A 21,138-nucleotide genomic window follows, 5' to 3' on the forward strand; every position below is an offset into this window, starting at 1 on the left:
TTTTATGAAATATTATGCAGCTATTAAGATGTAAGATATAACTGTATGTACTGATATGAAATGATCACCAAAATACAGTAAGGAGTCAAGGAAGAGCAACAGAGCAGGGTGTTTATAAAAAGGGAGGGAACAGACTTTTGATTTCAAAATATCAGTGTAAAGACCTTTGTGCCCCAAATCACTCCTAAATAAGGAGAGTAAGAAAAACACCTTCTTTGATGAAGCTAGAAAATTGTCACCCTAAACCATAATATATAGAAAGGGTAAAAAAAAAAAAAGGATGATAAATGAGATGAAGAATATTAAATTAAGTGCCTAAAGATAAAAAGGAAGCCAATTGTCACAGAACCTCAGAAAGGTTTGGGGCTAGGAGATACCTGGAACTATTAGCATTCCAGGTCTCTAACTCCACCTAGTACAGTCAATGACTTCCCAATCCTTCAGAAATCAGAAGGTGCAGTTTCTGGAAAAACTAAACCCAACTGACTTTGGGTTTAAATAGACACAGAAGTAGATAAGGGTAAAGCTGTGACTAAAACCAGAAGATTACATGAAGTCTAATGACACTCAAAGCCCCTTTCTTCAGTATAGCTCTAGAACACAAGCAGGTCTACATAGGAGATGGTAAATTTTCCCCAGAAAAGGATCCAAAACTGATTAACCTAGAGAAAGATCATGACATTTAGGGATTTCCTACAGCACAGTCCACCAACAGACAAGAGTTCTGCCCTCAAACTCCACTTTCCAACAGCTTTTAATGATGATTAAATATAAATGACATGTCATCAAGGACTTTTATGCATTTCAGGAAAGTCTCCAATATTAAGGACAGAGACTAAAACATCATGGGAGTGCTAAGAAACAGAATGATGAAACAGAAAAAAATATCAAGGAAACTAAAATAGTCTAAGAGAAAATATTGTATATCACTAACCAGATGAAGAACCAGTAAGAATAGAACAATTAGACAATAAAAGCTGAAAAAAAGTTCAATAAAAGTTTGAAGTTATAGTCAAGGCAATTTTCCAGAAGGCAGAATAAAAAGAAAAAGATGAGTAAAAGGAGGGCAAGGTAAAAATACAGAAAAAGAAATCCAGGAAGTTTAATACCTGATTTGTAGGAATTCCAGAAAGAACAATGAAAACAGAGGTGAGAAAATATCAAAAAGTAAGGCAAGAAAATTTCCAAGAACTGAAGGATGTTAAGTCTGCAGAAAGCAAGGACCTACTTAGCGCACAGCACAATAAATGAAAAATACAATACCTTAAAACTTCAGAACACTAGGCACAAAGAGAAGATAATAAATACTTCCAAAGAGAAAAATAACTAAAAGATCAGGAGCCAGAATGGCACTGGACTACTAAACAGCACAACTGGAAGCTAGAAGGCAGTAGAGCAACACTGCAAAAATTCTGAGTAAAAATGATTTTCTTTTTTTTTTTTTTTAAAGATTTTATTTATTTATTTGAGAGAGAGAATGAGAGAGAGAGAGCATGAGAGAGGGGAGGGTCAGAGGGAGAAGCAGACTCCCTGCTGAGCAGGGAGCCCGATGCGGGACTCGATCCCGGCACTCCAGGATCATGACCTGAGCCGAAGGCAGTCGCTTAACCAACTGAGCCACCCAGGCGCCCTAAAAATGATTTTCAATCTAGAATTCTACACTCACCTAAAATATCACATAATGGTAGGAGTAGAAAATGACATATTCAGGCATGTAAAATCTCAAAAAATTTACCTCTCAGTTATCCCTTTTCAGGAAGCCATTAGAGGATATGCTCCTGTAAATGAGGGAATAAACCATGAAGGTATGGGGCACAGGAAATCAAGGCTCCAACACAGGAAGCAGGTGTAGGGAATTTCCAGGATGAGAGCAAAGAGAAGTCTTATGATAACAGCTGTGAAAGAGACCTAGGGAGCAGTGAAGATTAAATCAGAAAAACCGAAGACTCTAGGAAGGATATCTTAGGAAAATAACCAAACTAATTATCTCACAGGTGAAAGGTATGACAAAGATGGATTGAAGTGTGTGGGAAGAAACTCAGATAACAATGGTAAGTAAGCAAAAATTTTTTAAATGAGGTAATTAATAAAAATAAAAACCAGAAAAGCTATAACCATATGCACTATTTGCTTCATTACTGAATAATATTTATATGGTCGTAATAATGAAAACACTAGTATGTACTTAACCAGTAATAACTAATTAGGATGTGAGATAAGGCAAAATAAGGCATAAAAAGAGTTAAAATCATGTTACAAGAAGAAATGAATGTCAATTATTGGTGGACCAAGAGATAGTGCCATACCCTATTATTATAAGCTAGAAAATATGAGCTGAAATAGTTGAAAGTGGTTTTCCTGAAGAATTACATAAGGCAAGACAAGTTCAGGGGAGACAATGGGAGGAAGGAGTAGTAGTAAACTTTTACATTAATCTTTCAGTAGTAATTTAAAATCACATGATTATATTTTTATTTCAGTTTATTTGAGGTAATTTAAAATTCTGTTCAGTGTGTCTTGGTAAGTGTGTAACAGTTGTGAAAAATCACACCATAATCAAGTTAAAAACAGTCTATTATCTATCCCCAAAATTTTCTCCCTTTGTAGTCAATCCTCAATCCCCTTTCTTACCCCAGGTCCTAGGTAACTACTAATCTGGTTTTTGTCACTGTATATTTTTCTAATTCTGGAATTTCATATAACTGAAATCATTCAGTATGTATTCTTTTGTGTCTAGTTTCTTTCACTTAGCATGATGTTTTCATTTTTAGCATTTATGTTTAGGTCTGGATCCATTTTGAATCAATTTTGGGGTTTGGTGTGAAGACCTTGTTAAGGATCTTTTTTTAAATTCCTCCAAATGGACATCTAGTCATTCTAGAACCTTTTTTTGAAAAGATTCTTTCCCCCTTGAATTACATTAGCATCTTTGTAAAAAATCAATTATCCTATTAAGTATGGCTCTATTTCTAGACTCCAAATTTCTTCCATTCATCTATATGTCTATCCTTAGGCTAATACTGAACCATTTTGACTACTGTGGCTTCACAGCAAGTCTAAACATCAGGTACTTTAAGTCCTCAGATTTTGTGCTTAAAATTTTTTTCTGCTACTTTATGCCTTTGCATTTCCATATAAATTTTAGAATCATATTGTCAATTTCTATGAAAAAGACTAGCAAGATTTTGATTGGGATTGTATTGACTCTATAGATCAAAGTTTTTGAGAATTGCCATCCTAAAAACATTTAGTCTTCCAATTCAAAAACATGGTATATCTCTCAATTAATCTAGGTCTTAATTTCTGTCAGCAATACTTTGCAGTTTTCAGTGTACAGGTTTTGCATATCTTCTGTTGAATTCATTTCAAGGTAATTATATAATGCTACTGTGGTTTTCTTTTTTTAAAAGATTTTATTTATTTATTTGAGAGACAGAGAGAATGAGAGAGAAAGCACATGAGATGGGGGGAGGGTCAGAGGGAGAAGCAGACTCCCTGCTGAGCAGGGAGCCTGATGCGGGACTCGATCCAGGGACTCCAGGATCATGACCTGAGCCAAAGGCAGTCGCTTAACCAACTGAGCCACCCAGGCGCCCTGTGGTTTTGTTTTTACTTTTTAATTTCATTTTTGGATAGTTCATCTCTAGTATATAGAAATACAATTAGTTCTTATTATCTTGTATTCTACAGCCTTGCTAAATTCACATTAGTTCTATTAGTTTTTATTTTTCTTGCAAATTCCTTACAACTTTCTATATACATGTCACCTGACAATAACAGTTTTACTTCATCCTTTCTATTCTGTAAGTCTTTTCATTTCTTTTTCTCGTCTTAATGCATTAGCTAGGACCTCCAGTGTAATGGTGAATAAAGGTGGTGAGAGTAAACATCCTTACCTTGGTCTTGATCTTAAATGGAAATGCATAAAATCATTCCATGAAGTATTTTCCTTTCCTTTTTTTGAGAGAGAGCGTGAGCTAACGTGGGGAGGGTGGGAGGGGAGAGGGAGAGAGAGAATCTTTTTTTTTTTTTTTTTTTTAAAGATTTTAGAGGGAGGGCGCCTGGGTGGCTCAGTTGGTTGGGTGACTGCCTTCGGCTCAGGTCATGATCCTGGAGAGCCAGGATCGAGTCCCGCGTCGGGCTCCCTGCTCGGCAGGGAGCCTGCTTCTCCCTCTGACCCTCCCCCTCTCATGCTCTCTCTATCTCATTCCCTCTCTCAAATAAATAAATAAAATCTTTAAAAAAAAAAAAAGATTTTAGAGGGAGAGCAAGCGAGTGTGCACACACGCCGGGGAGGGGCAGAAGGAGAGAGGGAAAGAGAGAATCTCAAGCAGGCTGCCTACTGGGCACAGAGCCCCACTCGGGGCTTGATATCACAACCCCAAGATCACGACCTGACCTGAAATCAAGAGTCAGACGCTTAACCAACTAAGGCACCCAGGCGCCCCAGTATACTGTTTTTTCTTAAGCATCCTTTATTAGGTTAAGGAAGTTGCCTTTAATTCCTACTTTGCTGAGGGTTTTTGAGTTTGTATTGAATGTTGTCAAATACTTTTCTGCATCTACTGAGATGGTCATACGGTTTTTCAACTTTATCTTAGTAGCATGGTATATTACATTGAATTGATTTTTGGAAGTTAAACCAACCTTGCATTGCTAGGATAAATCCCATATAACTATGGTGTATTATCCTTTTTATACATTACTAGATTTAATATCCTAATATTCTGTTAATGATTTTTGTGTCTATGTTCACGAGGAATATTGTATGCTGGTTTTTTTTTTTTTTCCCCTCGCAATGTCTTTATTTAGCTGTGGTATCTGGGTAATACTGGCCTGATAAAATGAGTTGTGACATTTTTTACTCCTGTATTTTCTGAAAATCATGTATACATATGTATACATACATATGTATGTATAAATTCATAATTTATAATTATGAAATGTCCTTCCGTATATCTAGTATCACTCTTTGTTTTACAATATATCTTCACTGATATTATTATACTCACTCTAACATTTTTATATCTGTTTTCTATGGAGGAGAATCACCCAACCTCATCATGCTGTCATTACTGGAAGATCCAATTATTTTAATGATGAAAATTAAACACAAATTTTAAAAGGGAATATAATGGTAGACTCAGAATATATTTTTAAAAAGAAAATGTTGATTATAACTCTATACTAATAAAATATGGATTAAAAATATATGTAAATATACCTTCCTTTATCCTGTTCTATTTTCCCCCCTAGAATTAGTCACATGCTCTTAACACTGGCTCTACTTTGGAGGGTAGGATATGATTGGGAAGTTAGGAGATAGAAATGGATATACAAATTCGAAACCAAAATTTGCAAATAATAATTTGTCTCCTCCTTTATTATACTCATTTTCTTTCCCTTGTTTAACTCCATTAGTATTGTACACCAACACAAATGAGAAAAGTTATTGATTGTTCCTTGTTATTCATAACATGAATGGAGTGTGAACCTTTGATTATTAAGCCTGACTGAAGTTTCTGGTTTGGGATACATATTATTTAATATGTCAAGGAATAGCTTACTATTCATATTTTACTAAGGTTGTGTGTTTTTGTGGGAGACAATGTATGTGCATATGTGTGTTACTGATATCCTAAAGTTAAAATGATCCACCGTATTTCTAGCATAAATGCCATTTGATTGTGGAGTGTGCATGTGTATGTTTTCACAAACTAATGAATCTATTAGTTAATGCTTTATTTAAGATAAATAATCCCTGAAGTGAGGCAGGTCTGTGGTTTTCTTTGTGTGTGTGTGAGACAGAGCCTTTAATATAGTGTAAGAAGTTTTATAATAGCTTTTAATATACTGAATGTTTAAAAGAAGAATAATGAGGGGGACACTAGCCTTAACAGACATTAAAGATTCAGTTAAAAAAACAGTATATATAGTATTGGCTGATGCAGATCCAGGGAACAGAGCTGAGTACAGAAATGAACCCAAGTAGTTGCTGCAATTTTGTCTGGGAAAAAAACCAGAATCTCTAAGTAATAGGATGTATTATTTAACAGATGATCTTGACAGAAATGACTAGCTACTTGGAGGGGGGGGAAAGTTTAATTTTTACTGCTTTAAGATAAAGAAACTTTAAAATGTTCCTGCATAACATAAACAACTTGAAGGAATGAAAAAACATATATTCTTGGATAGGAAGACTTAAGTTCATAAAGATGTCCATTCTCCTTTAAATAATCTATGCATTTAACATGATACCAATTAATACTAGTATGATTTGTGTGTGCAGAATTTATCATGCTGACTCTAATGTTCAAAAATAAAAATAGAAATAACAGCACAAAATCCAGGAGAAATTAGGGGAGGGGGAAAAAGAAAGGAGAGAAAAGGGTCTAGTCCTACCAGATATTAAAATATATTATAAAAGCACAATAATTACAATAGTAAGATATAGCTCATAACAGGTCACATCAATAGAACAGAAAATTTAAAAATAGAAACAGAATGTATTATATAAGGGTGTCATTTCAAATCAATAGGGAAAAGACCATTTGGAAAAACTGGCTGGACACTTAAAGAAAAGAGTGCGTTCCCTATTTACACCTTACATTGAAAGAAATTCTACTCAGAATAATAATCACAATGTAAGGATAAAACATAAAAGTACTATAAGAAAACATGAGATGATCTTTCTTCATATATGTGAGGAAGTCTTTCCTAAGTGAAATTAAGATGCCATAAAAAGATGAATAAATCCAACTACACAAGAAACAAAAATTACTTCATGTAGGGGAAAACTAACATAGGCAAAGACAAAAGATAAGCTAGTAAAAATTATTTGCTACTCATATAACTGACAATGGGAAAAATCCCTGCAGTATAAATAGGAACAACCCAATAAAAAATGGACAAAAGGATATGAACTCAAAGTTCATAGAAAAAGAAATGTAAGTGACCAAAAAACATATGATAATTACACATCTTTATTCATAATAAAAGGTAAATTAAGTGATATATTTCACCTACTGGATTTTAAATTAAAAAAAACTGCTAAAACACAGAGTGAAAAGAAATATATTGAAAATTAAACAGATATATAAGATGAATCAGAGGTCCAACAACCAAACATTTATTATTCCAGAAGAAATAAGAGAAAAATGGAGAAAGAAAATTAAAGAAATAAAAAGCATCTGAGCTGGAGAGACTTTCGTGTTTAGATTAAAAGAGACAACTGAGTGGATTAATGTAAAAAAAACAAAAAACAAAAACAAAACCCTCCATACTAGACAAAAAAGATAAAGATAAAAGCCTAAAAGCATTCACAGGGGAAAATAAGTACTATGTGAAGGAACAATTACCTGACTGGCAACACTATTCTCATCAGTAATAACAGTAGTGAATACTGTACACCTCAAACTAATGTAACACTGTATGTTAACTACACTGGAATTAAACTAAAAAATAATCAGTAGTGAAAAACTCTGCAGTAATTAAAGTCTGTTGGAAAATAATTTGACCAGGATTTCTATACTCAGCAAGTATCATGTGTAAAGAAAAAATAAAGGTATTTCCATGGGTTTTACTTCCATGAACTGATTCTGAGGCACCTGATATATTACTCTAGCCAACCAAAGATGGAGGTCAAGAAAGAGGAAAATATCCTATACAGAAATGGTGGAACTGACCCAGTGACCAAACAATATAAATAATAAGAAAAAGCAATTCTAGAGTAAAGTTTTATCAATTGTAAGAAGTAATAAACCCAAGCTAGCAGATGAAATCTATATGGCCCAAGTAAAAAATATTCAAGACAAAGAATACAACTGGCTCTAAGCAGCAGATAAAGGAATTGAGAGGTTACCTAGTATTAAAGACACATACATGAAGAATGTATATGATTATTTTCACAATAGAAAAAAAGGCAACTGGAAACTTTAGGGAAAAGCCCCCCAAATATACAATAAAATTGTGCTCAAAATGTGAAACAAAACAGCACAATTTTGAGCAATTTGTAGAGCGTATGAAAAGAGGAACCATGTGACTGAAATGCTAAAAATATTCTTTGTATGGTTCATGATGAACACAGAGAAAGAAATCTAATCCTAGTGTTCTACTTAGTTGTGGAATAAAACATTTTTACATAATCACATTCATGTAAATAGTATGTTTCAACTATTAAAATCTACCTATAGTCAAAACATAAGTGGGTTAAAGTATGGTTATAATACAGAATGTAAATGTTACCATTACTTGACAATGTAAAAATTATATAGTATGTGGTGAAAGGGTAGAAGACTTGAAAGGAAAAATGTGGAGTAATATCATTGTCTAACATTGTGTGGAATCAGGACTATTACTGAAAGTTGATGTGACAGAAAATGGGGAATTGAGTATGTTCAAAGTAGAAAGATGACAAAAGCTAAAGGGAGAATGGAAGGATAGTGAGATGCTGATTAAACATGGTAACAAAATTAAGAAAAAACAAAATTTCAAAGTGAAATTAAAATGCTCAAATTTACTTTAATAATCTTCAAGTCCAGTGGCTATTCATAGAGGGAATTTTTCAATTCTCAAATGCTCCTATTATTTACCAATGCATATATTTCAGCTTAATATTGGGGTTATTATAGGTATTTGTTTTTTATAAATATCTTTGAGACACTGAGGAACTCTATTTGGAAATCTTTATAAGATATAACAGTTTTTCAAGTGTTTAATGTATTTCAAAGTATGGTACCCTAATTTCCATTTTCTTGATTTCAGTTCCAGAAATATTGGCAGAAAAAGTAAAAAGCTGACAGCTGGGTATAAGGATATTACCAGATGACTCTAGGGGCTCCTGGGTGGCTCAGTCGTTGGGCGTCTGCCTTCGGCTCAGGTCATGATCCCAGGGTCCAGGGATCGAGCCCCACATTGGGCTCCCCACTCTGCGAGAGGCCTGCTTCTCCCTCTCCCACTCCCCCTGCTCATGTTCCCTCTCTCGCTGTGTCTCAGTCAGATAAATAAATAGAATCTTAAAAAAAAAAAGGATATTACAAGATGACTCTAATTATCTAAAATGTTTCTTTTAAAAGAACAGTTGCTACTAAATATTTCATTGCTAACATTTGGTTCAAGCCATAGCTACATGTATTCTATGGCATACTGGATCTGAACTTTGCAGCTGGTGGTTGATTTCCATCAACACCTTAAGACTGAAGTCTATGGTAAGGCTAAACACATTTAAACTATGAAAATGGAGCTTTAAAAAATATGGTGGAAACCTACTTGAATATGTAAGACATATAGAGCTTTTTGTCTTAATTGTTGCAGAATAAAATGTTACCTGCATAAATGTCAGCTGAATTTAATTAAACCAGCATTTGTGGAAACCCCATTAGGTACTATAATATGGTTTCTGCAAGGGATACAAGTAAGCATCACAAAGTAGAGCACAGGAGGTTGGATATGAAACTGAAAGACAAACAGTTTAATACCTAGTAATCAGTTCTTGCTCTGGAGGAATAGGTTTTATTTTATAAAGAATGAATATGATGAGAAAGTTTATTAAAACACCTTCTGCCCCAAACATGATCAACTGATAAATGAGTGGAGGGAGCTAAAAAGGGGGTGTGTTTGTGTCTCATTTTGCTGTGACAGTCTACCTTAACTGTAAGGACCAAAACAGAAAAGAAGCCAGGTATCTTGAGTGTGTGAATCTCAAATCTATATATACTTACAAGCTGGGTAACAGTAAGCAAACACTTAACTTTTTAAGACCTCATTTTCCTCACTGAAAAATGGGACTAATCACTCCTTCCCTGTCTTCTTCATTGGATTGTTAATTATATGACACATTTATTAAGCAGTTATTATGCACCAGGCTTATGCTAGAGGTACAAGATAAATAAAATGACATCCCTGACTTCAAAGGCTTATAATCTATGAAGGAAGACAGATGTGCAAATAAGCAAGGAAAACTTAGTACAGTGTGTATGTGGTGTAAGAAAGAGAGGCTACAGAAAACAGAGGAGGGAGAGACTGATTCTGGTTTAGGAGAGTGAGTCCAGGAATACTTAACACAGATTACACAGAAGCTCAAGACAGTGGGCCAGGTAACGAAGTTATTGGGTAGGAGCAGCCACCGCGACAGGGGCTCTGAGCACAAGCGTGGTAAGCACAGAAGTTCAGAAAGGCCGAGGTGAGTTTGAGGCAGTTCATAATGGCTAGATTGCAACGTGTACAGTGAGGGAAACGTACAGAAACTCCATACAGGAAAGTAGATTGGTGCCAAATTGTGATAATGATAGTAAATTAATGAGATTGCACTTTATTCCAAGATCATTGTTCCTCAAAATTCTGTCCTGGGATCACATGTAAAGGACCAAGAGTAGGAAGCCTTGTTAAAATGCATGTCCCCAGGCCCAAAAATGCACTGAATCAGATTTTTTAGAGTCTAATTTACATCGTAACAAATCCCCCTGATGATTCTTAAACACCCAAAGCTTGAGAAGCAGCAATGTAGGCCACAAGGAATTACCAAGCTTTAAGCAGATCAATTTTGTATTTTAGGATGAGTGATATTTTGGCAAGTGTGGAAGCAGTGTCAATCTCTCCCCTGTTCTCTTCCTCAGAATCTATTTATTATAGCACATTCATGAAATTCTGCTAGTTATTTACATGTCTGATAATTCTGGCAGCAGTGTGCAAAGTAAAGTGGAGAGACTAGTCAGGGTACTTCAGTGAAACACGAAAAAACTAAAATAAGGCAGTGACTATGAGAAGAGGTGAAAATGAAATCAAAAGACATTTCTCCAATAAAGAAACACCCAAGATTTGGTGATTAGTCAGATTTGGTAGTTCAGGCAGGATAGAATAAAGGTTAACAGAAATTTCTAACTTAGCAAGTAATGATATTATTAAAAGGATCATATGAAATAAAACTGAAAACTGGAAATCTAAGTGTAAGATATTATTAATCAGGTTCCTTTCTAGAGCACTTCCCACACTTCTCCTTTTCTTAACTTAGATGTGGATTGTTTTCATATTTCTTTTAATGTAAAAGTAACTCATGCTTATTATAGAAATTCATTCACTTAAATACTGACTGAAGTGTCTATTAAGATCCAGGACTGTGCTCTGCGCCTACTTAAAATGCAACAGTGTATGGATGAACAAAGAAAACAAAACAGTGAAAAAGGCATCTGAGACAACCATTACTACCCTTTTTTGATGTTCTCTCTTACAGCTTTTTTTCTATGAATATTTTAGTTTGTTTCTTTGGTTTATATAGTTGTGCTCATATAGTATAATGATTTTTTTTTAAGATTTTATTTATTTATTTGACAGAGAGAGACACAGCGAGAGAGGGAACACAAGCAGGGGGAGTGGGAGAGGGAGAAGCAGGCTTTCCACAGAGCAGGGAGCTTGATGTGGGGCTCTATCCCAAGACCCTGGGATCATGACCTCAGCAGAAGGCAGACGCTTAACGACTGAGCCACCCAGGCGCCCCTATAATATAATGATTTTTATCTTGCTTTCACTTCAAAAACATTTCCTCAAACTATTGTAAATTCTTCATTAACAACACTGTTCTAAACCACCTATTTCTATGGGAGATACAGCAGTTTACTTATAGAATACTTAAGCTGTTTTAAAATTTTCATTGTTATATATAATGCTGCAAATGAAATTATGGGATCACAAGGTATTTAATTTTAAAGGCACAAAAATTCCTGACTTGCTTTCCAAAAGGGTTCAATCAGTTTAGACTGCCAATAGAAATATATGAACAAGCACATTTCATGGTACCTTCATCAGCAACAAAACAATAGAAAAAATTTCTTGCCAACTCAAAAAGTAAAAATATATCACTGCTTCTTAAAGTTTCCCTGCTTTGATTATCTGTCAGGGAGAAACATTTTCCCATTTGCTTTTATTTTCACTTTAGTAAATGAACCTGTTTTCTCAAGTTCTTTGCTCGTTCATGTACAATGACTTGGTGCTTTTGAAAGCATTTGTAGAAAGACTTTAAAATTTAAAGATAAACATTTTGCTTTCTGCAACTGTGAAGCTGGGGAGATCTCAGCCTGGCCGAGCACGTGGGATCTCACTGGTCTCCCAGCCCTTCAACCTTTCATTCCCTGAAGCCCCCCAATAAAATGGTTTGATCCAAATAAACTAGAGATAAACCTGTCTGCTACATATTCACAAATTTCTAATCCTGCTCTGCACATCTTCAGTTTGTTCATTAGTACTGGGGGAAGAGGGGTGGGAGAAAAGGACATAATAAATGTCAATGTTCTGAGTCAAATGTAATCAACTTTCCTTCATGAGTCCTTCATGTGGCAAGCAGTTCTTTAAACTATGGAAGGTATTCCCCCATCCACATAAATATCTTATGAGACTAGCATAAGAATATTTACTCTATTTAACTCCTCAATTTACCTGGAATTTATTTTGGTATATAAGATGACATAAAGATTCAAATTTATTTTGAACACTAATTAACACTCTCAAAAACATACACTGAATGTCTTCCTTTTTCTACTAATTTCTGAGGATTCCTTTATTATATTTAGCATATCTATTTTTGAGATCTCAATTCCCTTTTACCAACTTTACTATCAATGCTATGTCAGTATCCAACTCTTTTGTTTATTATAGTTTTATAGTATGTTCTGATATCTCTTAGGGCTATAGTGGTTAGCTCTCTGTCACTGTTCTTGGTTTTTCACTTATCTCATTTTTTCCTCTTTAGTCTCTTGGACAAAACTAAGAAAGAATCATCTTATTAATTTCTCAAACACATTTTTAAAAAATCAGAATTCTGCTAAAGCTGTAAGTTAACTTGAGAAAAATGGGTATTTGTAATAGTTAGGACTTCCCATTCAGGCACACGATATTCTTCTCCCTGCACCGCGCCCTGCCCCCACCTGTATCCCAGTAGTTTTCAGTTTCTTTTCTTCTTTTTTTAAAGATTTTATTTATTTATTTGTCAGAGAGAGAGAGAGCGAGCACAAGCAGGGGGAGCAGCAGGCAGAGGGAGAACCAGGCTCCCTGCAGAGCAAGGAGCCCGATGTGGGACTCGACCCCAGGACTCTGAGCCACCCAAGCGTCCCTCTACCATACTTTCTGAATGACTACTGCTATTATAAAGGTGAACTACTGAATTTAAAGTATTTGCCTTAAATCTAATTACTCTATATTATTAGTTCTAATAACTTCTCAGCTGACTCTTGGGTTTTCCTGGAATGTAATCATACCACATCAAAAATGGGATTGTGCAATTTTTCAGTATTTACTCCTCTTTGTTCAATTCATGTCTTACTATATTGGTCAGAACTTCCTGAAGAATGTTAATAATGTAGTGATAATGGGTTTCTGAGTTTTTAATAGTCATTGCTTCTGTAGTGTTTCACCATCAATTATTATTTTAGCTTTTAGTTTGATATGTTTTGTTAGGGAAATTTCTCTTCATTCCTGGCTTTTAAAGAGACAAAAGGAAATTAATTTCTTTTCCATGTTTGCTGGTATGTTTATTTTCCTTATCAGATTCATTGACCTATGCATTATAAAATTTCATATTTAGCCATCTTTGCATTCTTAGATACTTGATAATCATAAAGAAGACTTAATGTACTGTTGAATTATTTTTATTTCTATCTTATTCATAGCTGCTTATTTGAGTTCTACATTCTTAAAGTTTGCGCAAGCTCATTTCTGGGACACAGCATCCTAGAAATATCTCTTTTAGTAACTACCCATCTAGTGATAACTCTCCAGGCTCATAAAACCTAAGTGGCTTGTTCAGAGTCACGTGGTTGGCAGGCAAGTTAGATATTCTGGTTCTGATCTAGAATTATAAGCAAATGTCCCATTTCACTGCGCCAACCCTTTCTTCTCCCCCAGTGTGAGAGAGATCATGTCTTCCTGGCCCAGTAGTCTTATCTTCTGGCCAGCTAGAAAGATTGGCAGATGGCAGCGCAGAGTACACTTTTCTCTTTTCAAGGCTCTAGGGGAAGTTCTACCTTCCTGCACAGATCAGAGAGGACATTCAAAAAGTGGGTGTTTGTACAAAGGGAATGAGTATTACATAAGGAGGTTAGAGTAACATGTAGATCTGTCCCCTTATTTATATGTCCTATCTTTTAGTTTTTCCATTTCTCTAGGTTCAAGAGTTAGCAGAAACCCACTCAAGAGTTTTCATAAAATAGTTCTGCAGAGTACGGCTAGAGTTTCCTTTAGCAAATCCATCCATATACATATAAAAGAAGAGATGGGAGAAAGGAAAGAAACATAAGTAACGCTAAGTCCAGTGGTCACATCAGGACCAGATGTTGTGAGATAGCTGTAATTTCTAATATTCTATTTCCATACTGTTCTGAAATGACTTAAGACTAATTCATCTGGGGTATGAAGCAGATTTTTCAAAAGCTTCAAAATTTGAGCTGAGAAAATATGATCACTGCATGTATATTTATATTTAAAAAATAAGTAGCTAAGTATTAAAGATTTTTTTCCCAGTGATGCAATAAACTTTGTGCTTAGCAGTGTGCTAGACTCTGGGTTTTCAGTGGCAAAAAATACAGTCTGGATGTAGAGAGTAAAAATTTTCCTTAAAAAATCTCTTAAATCACCCATAAATTACAATGGACACATTTTTTGTATACCACCTTGTACAGAAACATTTTGCATAAAGATAAAATCTATTTACAGCAATCTAGAACACATAACAAAATTATATGTGCAATATATAAAATGTATGTATTTAAAAGGGTGTGGGTTTATGCATGTGCATGTATGTACCAGAGAGGATGTACACGTATAGGTGGTGGTTTGCTGTGGCCATATCTGCAGGTCATCTTGGAAATCAACACAATTGCTCGGCAAGTCTAAAATAGCAGTTTCTCTTCCAGCACTGGAATAGATTGCTGTTTCTTTGGTTAAGCACTACAGGTTTGGCATTAGAAGCCATGTTGTACGAACATTACGTATGACTAACAGAATCACACTCAACACTGTGAGATGTTCATACCTACACACTGAGATCAGGTGAGGTGACAAGAGATTCACATCTTTAATCTCATACTATTTTGAAACAAAAGCTCAGTAGCGGGATGTGACTGCAATATTTAAATGATTACTTTTGTCATGATTTTACTTTTGGCTGAGTGTATATAGTTGAATTCACATAAATTAAGTGTGATGAGACTCCACTGTACTGATTAGATGTGGAACTTTAGTTTCCTACTGTGTGTAGTGGAGAGACTACATGTGTACGGAAGTGTTATTGTGAGGACTAAGGGAGATAACATATACTAAGTCCATAATATTCCTCTTTCCCAGATTCATGATACTATAGTTTGGGTTTGAGGTAACTCAAAGTATACATTTAGAAAATCAAGGAAATTTTCTCACACAGGTAGTCAGCTATGACTCTCCATGATGCCATTTTAAAATAAGTAGTTAAATCTTAACCTCAGTGCCTAGGTTAATCATAACCACATAGTACGGCAATAAACTCTTGGTCAGTACTAGAGCAGTCCACTGCCATGTTTTATTCAGTTTTTGTTTTTTTCATTAAGCATACCATTCCTTAAAAGAGATTAAATTCTATAGAGTTTTACAAGTATAAAAAAAGCATACATAGAAGTATGCTTAATGATTCTTTAAAAAGTAAAAATGAAAATTTTGAATAACTGTGCCAAAATTATAGATCCTTTCTAAACCAATCTCCATATAAATTAATAATAATAATGATATATATATATAGTTTTAAAAAGCACATGGATTTTATTGTTACTATCAATCTGGTATGAGAGAGACAGGTGATGGGGTCATCAGCTTGAGAAGAATAAGTTACGGTGTGGGACCATCAAGAGAAGTCTAAATTGCTAAAAAGTAGAAGGTGAGAAAACAAACACATATATTTACCAAAAATTTAAATATGAACTACCAGTCTGTCTCACTTATATAAGGTACCACAAGATAATGCTGCAAAAACTTGTATCAATGATGCTATATAGGTAACTTAGTAATTAAAGGCAAAGAATTAGAGACTGAACTCATGGAAAAATCAAAACACATGGTTGCTTTCCTTATTTTCACATAAATAACTTCTAGTTTTACACAATTTCCAATGAGTGTAAACTGGGTATCAAAATCATATACAAAAGAGTATATTAAACACAGTATTTACTCTTTTTGTGTATGATTTTGATACACATAACAAGTGTAATGGGAGAGATATAAGCAGCTTTAAAACATGACGAGACTTCTATAAAAGCCATATAATGCAGGGAATATGTGACAATATGACACAACTATGGTCTTTAGTACATGGAGGACAGAGAAAAGAAATGCCTAGTAGCTTGAAACAAGTACCGCTTCAATGGCAGAGTGCTATTAAGATACCTGCTGGGGATTTTGAGATTCCAGGAATTCACAGGGAAAAATAATCCATAAGAAGATCAGACTAGATGTGAAAAATGTACATCCATTTACTTGGTATCTTCCGTCCATCAAAACCTCATTCCTCTCAAGCTAAATCTCCATATGCTGACTTCTCTTAGGAGTAGGTATGAAACAGAATTCAGGTTCCTAGAGCTAGAATGAAATTTTAAGAGTTGTAACAGAACAAAAAGCAAGCAGTAATCAAGAAGCTTGTTAGAAGGCAACCTTATTGTTCACTCTCCAGAGACTAGATCCATTAGTAAATCCTCTGAATGGACAAAATTCAATTCACTACATAATGTTAAAGCCCCCAAATAAATTGATGAATATGACATAGTTTGTGCTCTCAAGGAGCCTATAAATATTATTGAGTGCTTACTACATGCTAGGCACTGTTCTAAATGCTTTAACTATTAAGTCACTTAATCCTCGTTACAATGTTATGATGTAGGTACTGTTACCATCCCTCTTTTACAAACAAGGAAATGTGTATTAACCCAGAGAATATTTAACCCAGACAGGTTAAATAACTTGCCCTAAGCTACAAAACTACTAATCTCAATAGTCTGGCTCCATAACCCATGTTCTTAACCATTATGACATATATCTTGGAGAAAGAAATGAAAATTAAAGAAGTGTAAGTACACTGACCATCTTTTGTGGATATTCTAAGACTGTCCTAACTTCAAATACTCTGTCCTATTGTCAAATTACTTACCCTCATTTTGGTTGGGAAAAGATTATTTGCAAGAGAAATGTACTAATTTATATACCTGATTTTTATACTCAACAAAAAAGACCACAGCATATGTTTGCTGTGCTTCAGTCGTTGTACATTAGTAGATACATTTAGCTACACATTAATAGTGCCTGTGAACATAACATGGCTGTAAAAAATGCTGCCTTTTATTGCAAAGAATTAGTCAAAATTATTCAAAGTGATTTTGAAGAAATCTGGAGTCCCATAATATCACTAAGAAATTTGAAATTTGGTCATTTTTAGTGAAGAGAAAACAAACAACCAGTCTCCACGCTAATTTTATAGTGTTACTGTATTACTAATATTCCAAACTACTTTGAGTGTTACTACCATTATAATTATCAAGTATAGAAGCTGCTTTGGGAAAGTCATGTTCAACTTTTACAACTGTTATACAGTTAGAGAAAAAATACAAATATCTCTTTCATAAATATATTAAGATGCTGCCTATTGGAGTCTCAAATGCAGATAATAGCCATTAGATTTTAAGAAAATGTTCATATGGAAAATAACTTTAAAATGATGTTATTACTATTAATATTTATGATAAGTAAAAAAATGACAGTATGAAACACAGTTCTGTCATATATGGTTTGATTTCAGATTGGCCTTTAGTAGTCCTAATTTCAATCTTTTCCCCCACAATTTTTCCCATTAATGATGCTTTATATTGATGATGTGCTCTACAAATCTATATTCACAGAATAGTAGCTCACATAGCAAAAAACTCCAAGATTTTTATTTTTGCACCTGCCAAGAAGCTAACCTCCTAAAGAAAACACACACACACACACACACACACACACACACACACTCTTCACTCACTTTTAAGCTAGAGGCAGTTAACTGTTTCAAAATGCAATAGTACTTTCAGGTCTAGACCTGCAATAAGTCCATCAAAAAAGTACTTGGAAAAGTACGATCTCTAAAGAAAAATAAACCACAGAAATGCGCTTAGCTTTGTTGAAAAATGAATACATACTCAAAATAACTCTAAATAGGGGCGCCTGGGTGGCTCAGTCAGTTAAGCGTCTAACTTCGGCTCAGGTCATGATCTCGGGGTCCTGGGATCGAGCCCGCATCAGGCTCCCTGCCCAGCGGAGAGTCTGCTTTTCCCTCTCCTCTGCCCCACTCGTGCTCTAACAAATAAAAAATATTAAAAAAAAAAACAAAACACTAATATCTCATAACTTGAATAGTTTGCCAGTTAAAAAATATTCAAACCCTATAGGCGAGTAATTTGAATATTTACAGAAACAAATCAGTAGCATAAATACTAATGCTTCCCAATCAAGAACAATGATTTTTGTCATCTTTCCTTATATTTGTCTGCACAAAAAGGGTAGATTAAAAAAAAAAAAAGAGGCTTATTGTGCCTCTGGAATTTTATTCCTAAGATTAAAAACACATTTTCTGAAAACCATCTAGTGGGATGGGTCACCAAAGGAAATTGTGGAACATACTTTCCTAGAAGTCTTTAACAAGTAAGGATGGTGACCAGTGGCTATTAAGGGTGCTGTGACAGGTTTGCTGGCCTTCATAACCCTGGCAACTGGTGTGCAAGTGGATGACCTACTCTCAATGCTTGTCAGTCATTCAACTGTTCTCAGTGCCAGTAACCAAAATGGCCACGCCTGCAGTAAGTTTGATTCTCCTAAGTCACTGATGGTTTCAGAAAGAAAAAAAAAATCTTTTCAGTCCATTCTTTTCTGATGGCAGCTTGTCTATGCCACAGAATTTCACACAAGGGACTTCAAATATGTGCAAATTTATAAACAGGCAGACAAAAAGATTTTAGTTTCTGAAAATACAACAAACTGATACAGACTGTCTTCACTTTTTAGGGAATGGCTTACTTACTTTTCTCTGAAATAAAAAATAGACTTTATTTTTTTAAAGATTTTATTTTTTATTTATTTGAGAGAGAGTGAGTGCACAAGCTGGGGGAGAGGCAGAGGGAGAGAGAGAGAGAGAAGCAGGCTCCCCGCTGAGCAGGACCCTGGGAATCATGACTGAGCCTAAGGCAGATGCTTAACCAACTGAGCCACCCAGGCGCCCCCCCCAAAACAGACTTTAAAATACTAGGAATCTCGCAGAATTTTGGAATTGTAAAGAACATTAGAAATTGTGTAGGTAAAAGGAACAAGTGCAAAAAGGTCAGGATCTAAAACCAAACAATAGTTTAATGTGGAATTCAGATTTTAGATTCCTAATCCAAAGTTCTTTTCACCATAGCACACAGCCTCTCCTTAACCTATCAATCTTTGTTAAAAATATCTCCAAATAGCAATAGAAATATGCAACTAGTTAACAAGTTAACAACTTACAGAAAAGTGTTTCTGATATACTTCAGGTCTGTACTCAATAAATGATCAACTAAAACTGGCCCAGAGCAATTTACCTACTTTTCAGATAGTTTAAAGTATATAGCTACACACTGATAAAAGATAAGAAAATTATTTTGATTCTCAATTGTGCCGCATATTGGCCACTTACTTTTAGGTACTATGCTAGGTACTGAAGATAACAAGAATGAACATGGTTTCTTCCTGTTAAAAAATTTATGCTTAAAATCATCTTTATAATATTGTTTTAAATTTCTATAGAACTTTGTAAGATGCATCTCTCCATTGAGTCTTACTAACTCCTGAGTTAGTACTGAGTTTGGCAAGAGAAATTATGATCAGAGTATATGATTCTATTCTGTTGCAGCTTTTTTTCAAATCACAACACTGACTTTTTTGACTTCCACTACACAAATATTTAAAATCTGGGGGCGCCTGGGTGGCTCAGTTGTTAAGCGTCTGCCTTCGGCTCAGGCCACGATCCCAGGGTCCTGGGATCGAGCCCCGCACTGAGCTCCCTGCTCGGCGGGAAGCCTGCTTCTCCTTCTTCCACTCCCCCTGCTTGTGTTCCCTCTTCTCACTGTCTCTTTCTCTGTCAAATAAATAAATAAAATAAAGTAAAATCTGAACTGTACCAGATAGGTAGGATCTGTAAGAATTCTCACTATTTTTTTTAATCCCACCTTTATTTCAAATGGTAATGCTGGCTTTGATACAAAGACTCCTTCGTAACAATTGCGAGTATATGGTAAAAGTTACTAAAAATTTCTAATAAATGACAATTTTGTGAAATTATCAAGGTAGCTACTAAAATAATATAGAAGAAATGAGTAATTGTTGGGCTAAATATGAAATATGTTATTCTTGTAGTAGATATAAACTTAGAATAATTATTAGTATGAATACATTCTTCCTTATTAATTTTATGTAATTTGGGATCACTTAAATTATCTAATTATATAAGTTACTTAGCAAGCAACATAATACAATTCCTATCCTATCAATGAAGAGAAAAGAGGCAAAAATTTGATGTATCTGCCTCTTCTTCCCCATACACAAAGTAGCAGTTTGGGACTAGAATTTAGTCCCTTAGTCCTCTATATCAGAGGTCTATATTTACACTAAAAATAGCTTCACCTTAAGAAATATTAAACTTGAAAAAGCTCTAAGCTACCATATTTATTATAAACTTACAAATTCTTTATTGGCACATTTTAACTTTAAACTCCCCAAACTATGCATTTGGGGAGAGGGAGAAAGAGCACCTAAAAATTCCTTAACAAGGATCAATCAGTTCACAGAGTAAAGTATTAAATGTGAATAAGATAGAGCTATAAAACATTATTGATATATCTACGGTTTAATAACCTTTTCCAGTGATGGAAATCTCAAGCCTTCGAGTTGAATCCTCAGACTTCACTCTGTGAAGTATTAAGTATTAGTATTTCTTTTTTATGCCCTAACATTTTAGTTTCTCCTCTCCAATTTTTAATTTTTATCATAGTATTTTTCCCCAATATAGTTGGTAATAAAATTCACTTTATTTTAAAAATTTTTTTAAAGATTTTATTTATTTCTTTGAGAGAGAGAGAGCATGAG

The 21,138-nt window shown here is 34.6% G+C and overlaps 1 protein-coding gene across 2 annotated transcripts in view; it reads right to left on the reverse strand.

Moving 5' to 3' along the window:
• The window catches only part of PIK3CA (phosphatidylinositol-4,5-bisphosphate 3-kinase catalytic subunit alpha), a 78,807-nt gene that overhangs the window by 51,836 nt on the left and 5,833 nt on the right, over positions 1 to 21,138 (reverse strand). The window contains exon 2 of one of the 2 annotated variants that reach the window (XM_025878467.2): positions 16,396 to 16,587. The exons of the other annotated variant lie outside the window; for it this stretch is intronic. The gene's annotated coding sequence lies outside the window, so the exon portion shown is untranslated. The remainder of the gene's footprint in view (positions 1 to 16,395; positions 16,588 to 21,138) is intronic. 2 annotated transcript variants of the gene reach the window in all.

This window comes from Callorhinus ursinus, unplaced genomic scaffold (assembly GCF_003265705.2).
Source record: "Callorhinus ursinus isolate GAN/ISIS: 27379988/994484 unplaced genomic scaffold, GSC_fseal_2.0 scaffold1, whole genome shotgun sequence".
Taxonomy (NCBI): Eukaryota; Metazoa; Chordata; class Mammalia; order Carnivora; family Otariidae; genus Callorhinus; species Callorhinus ursinus.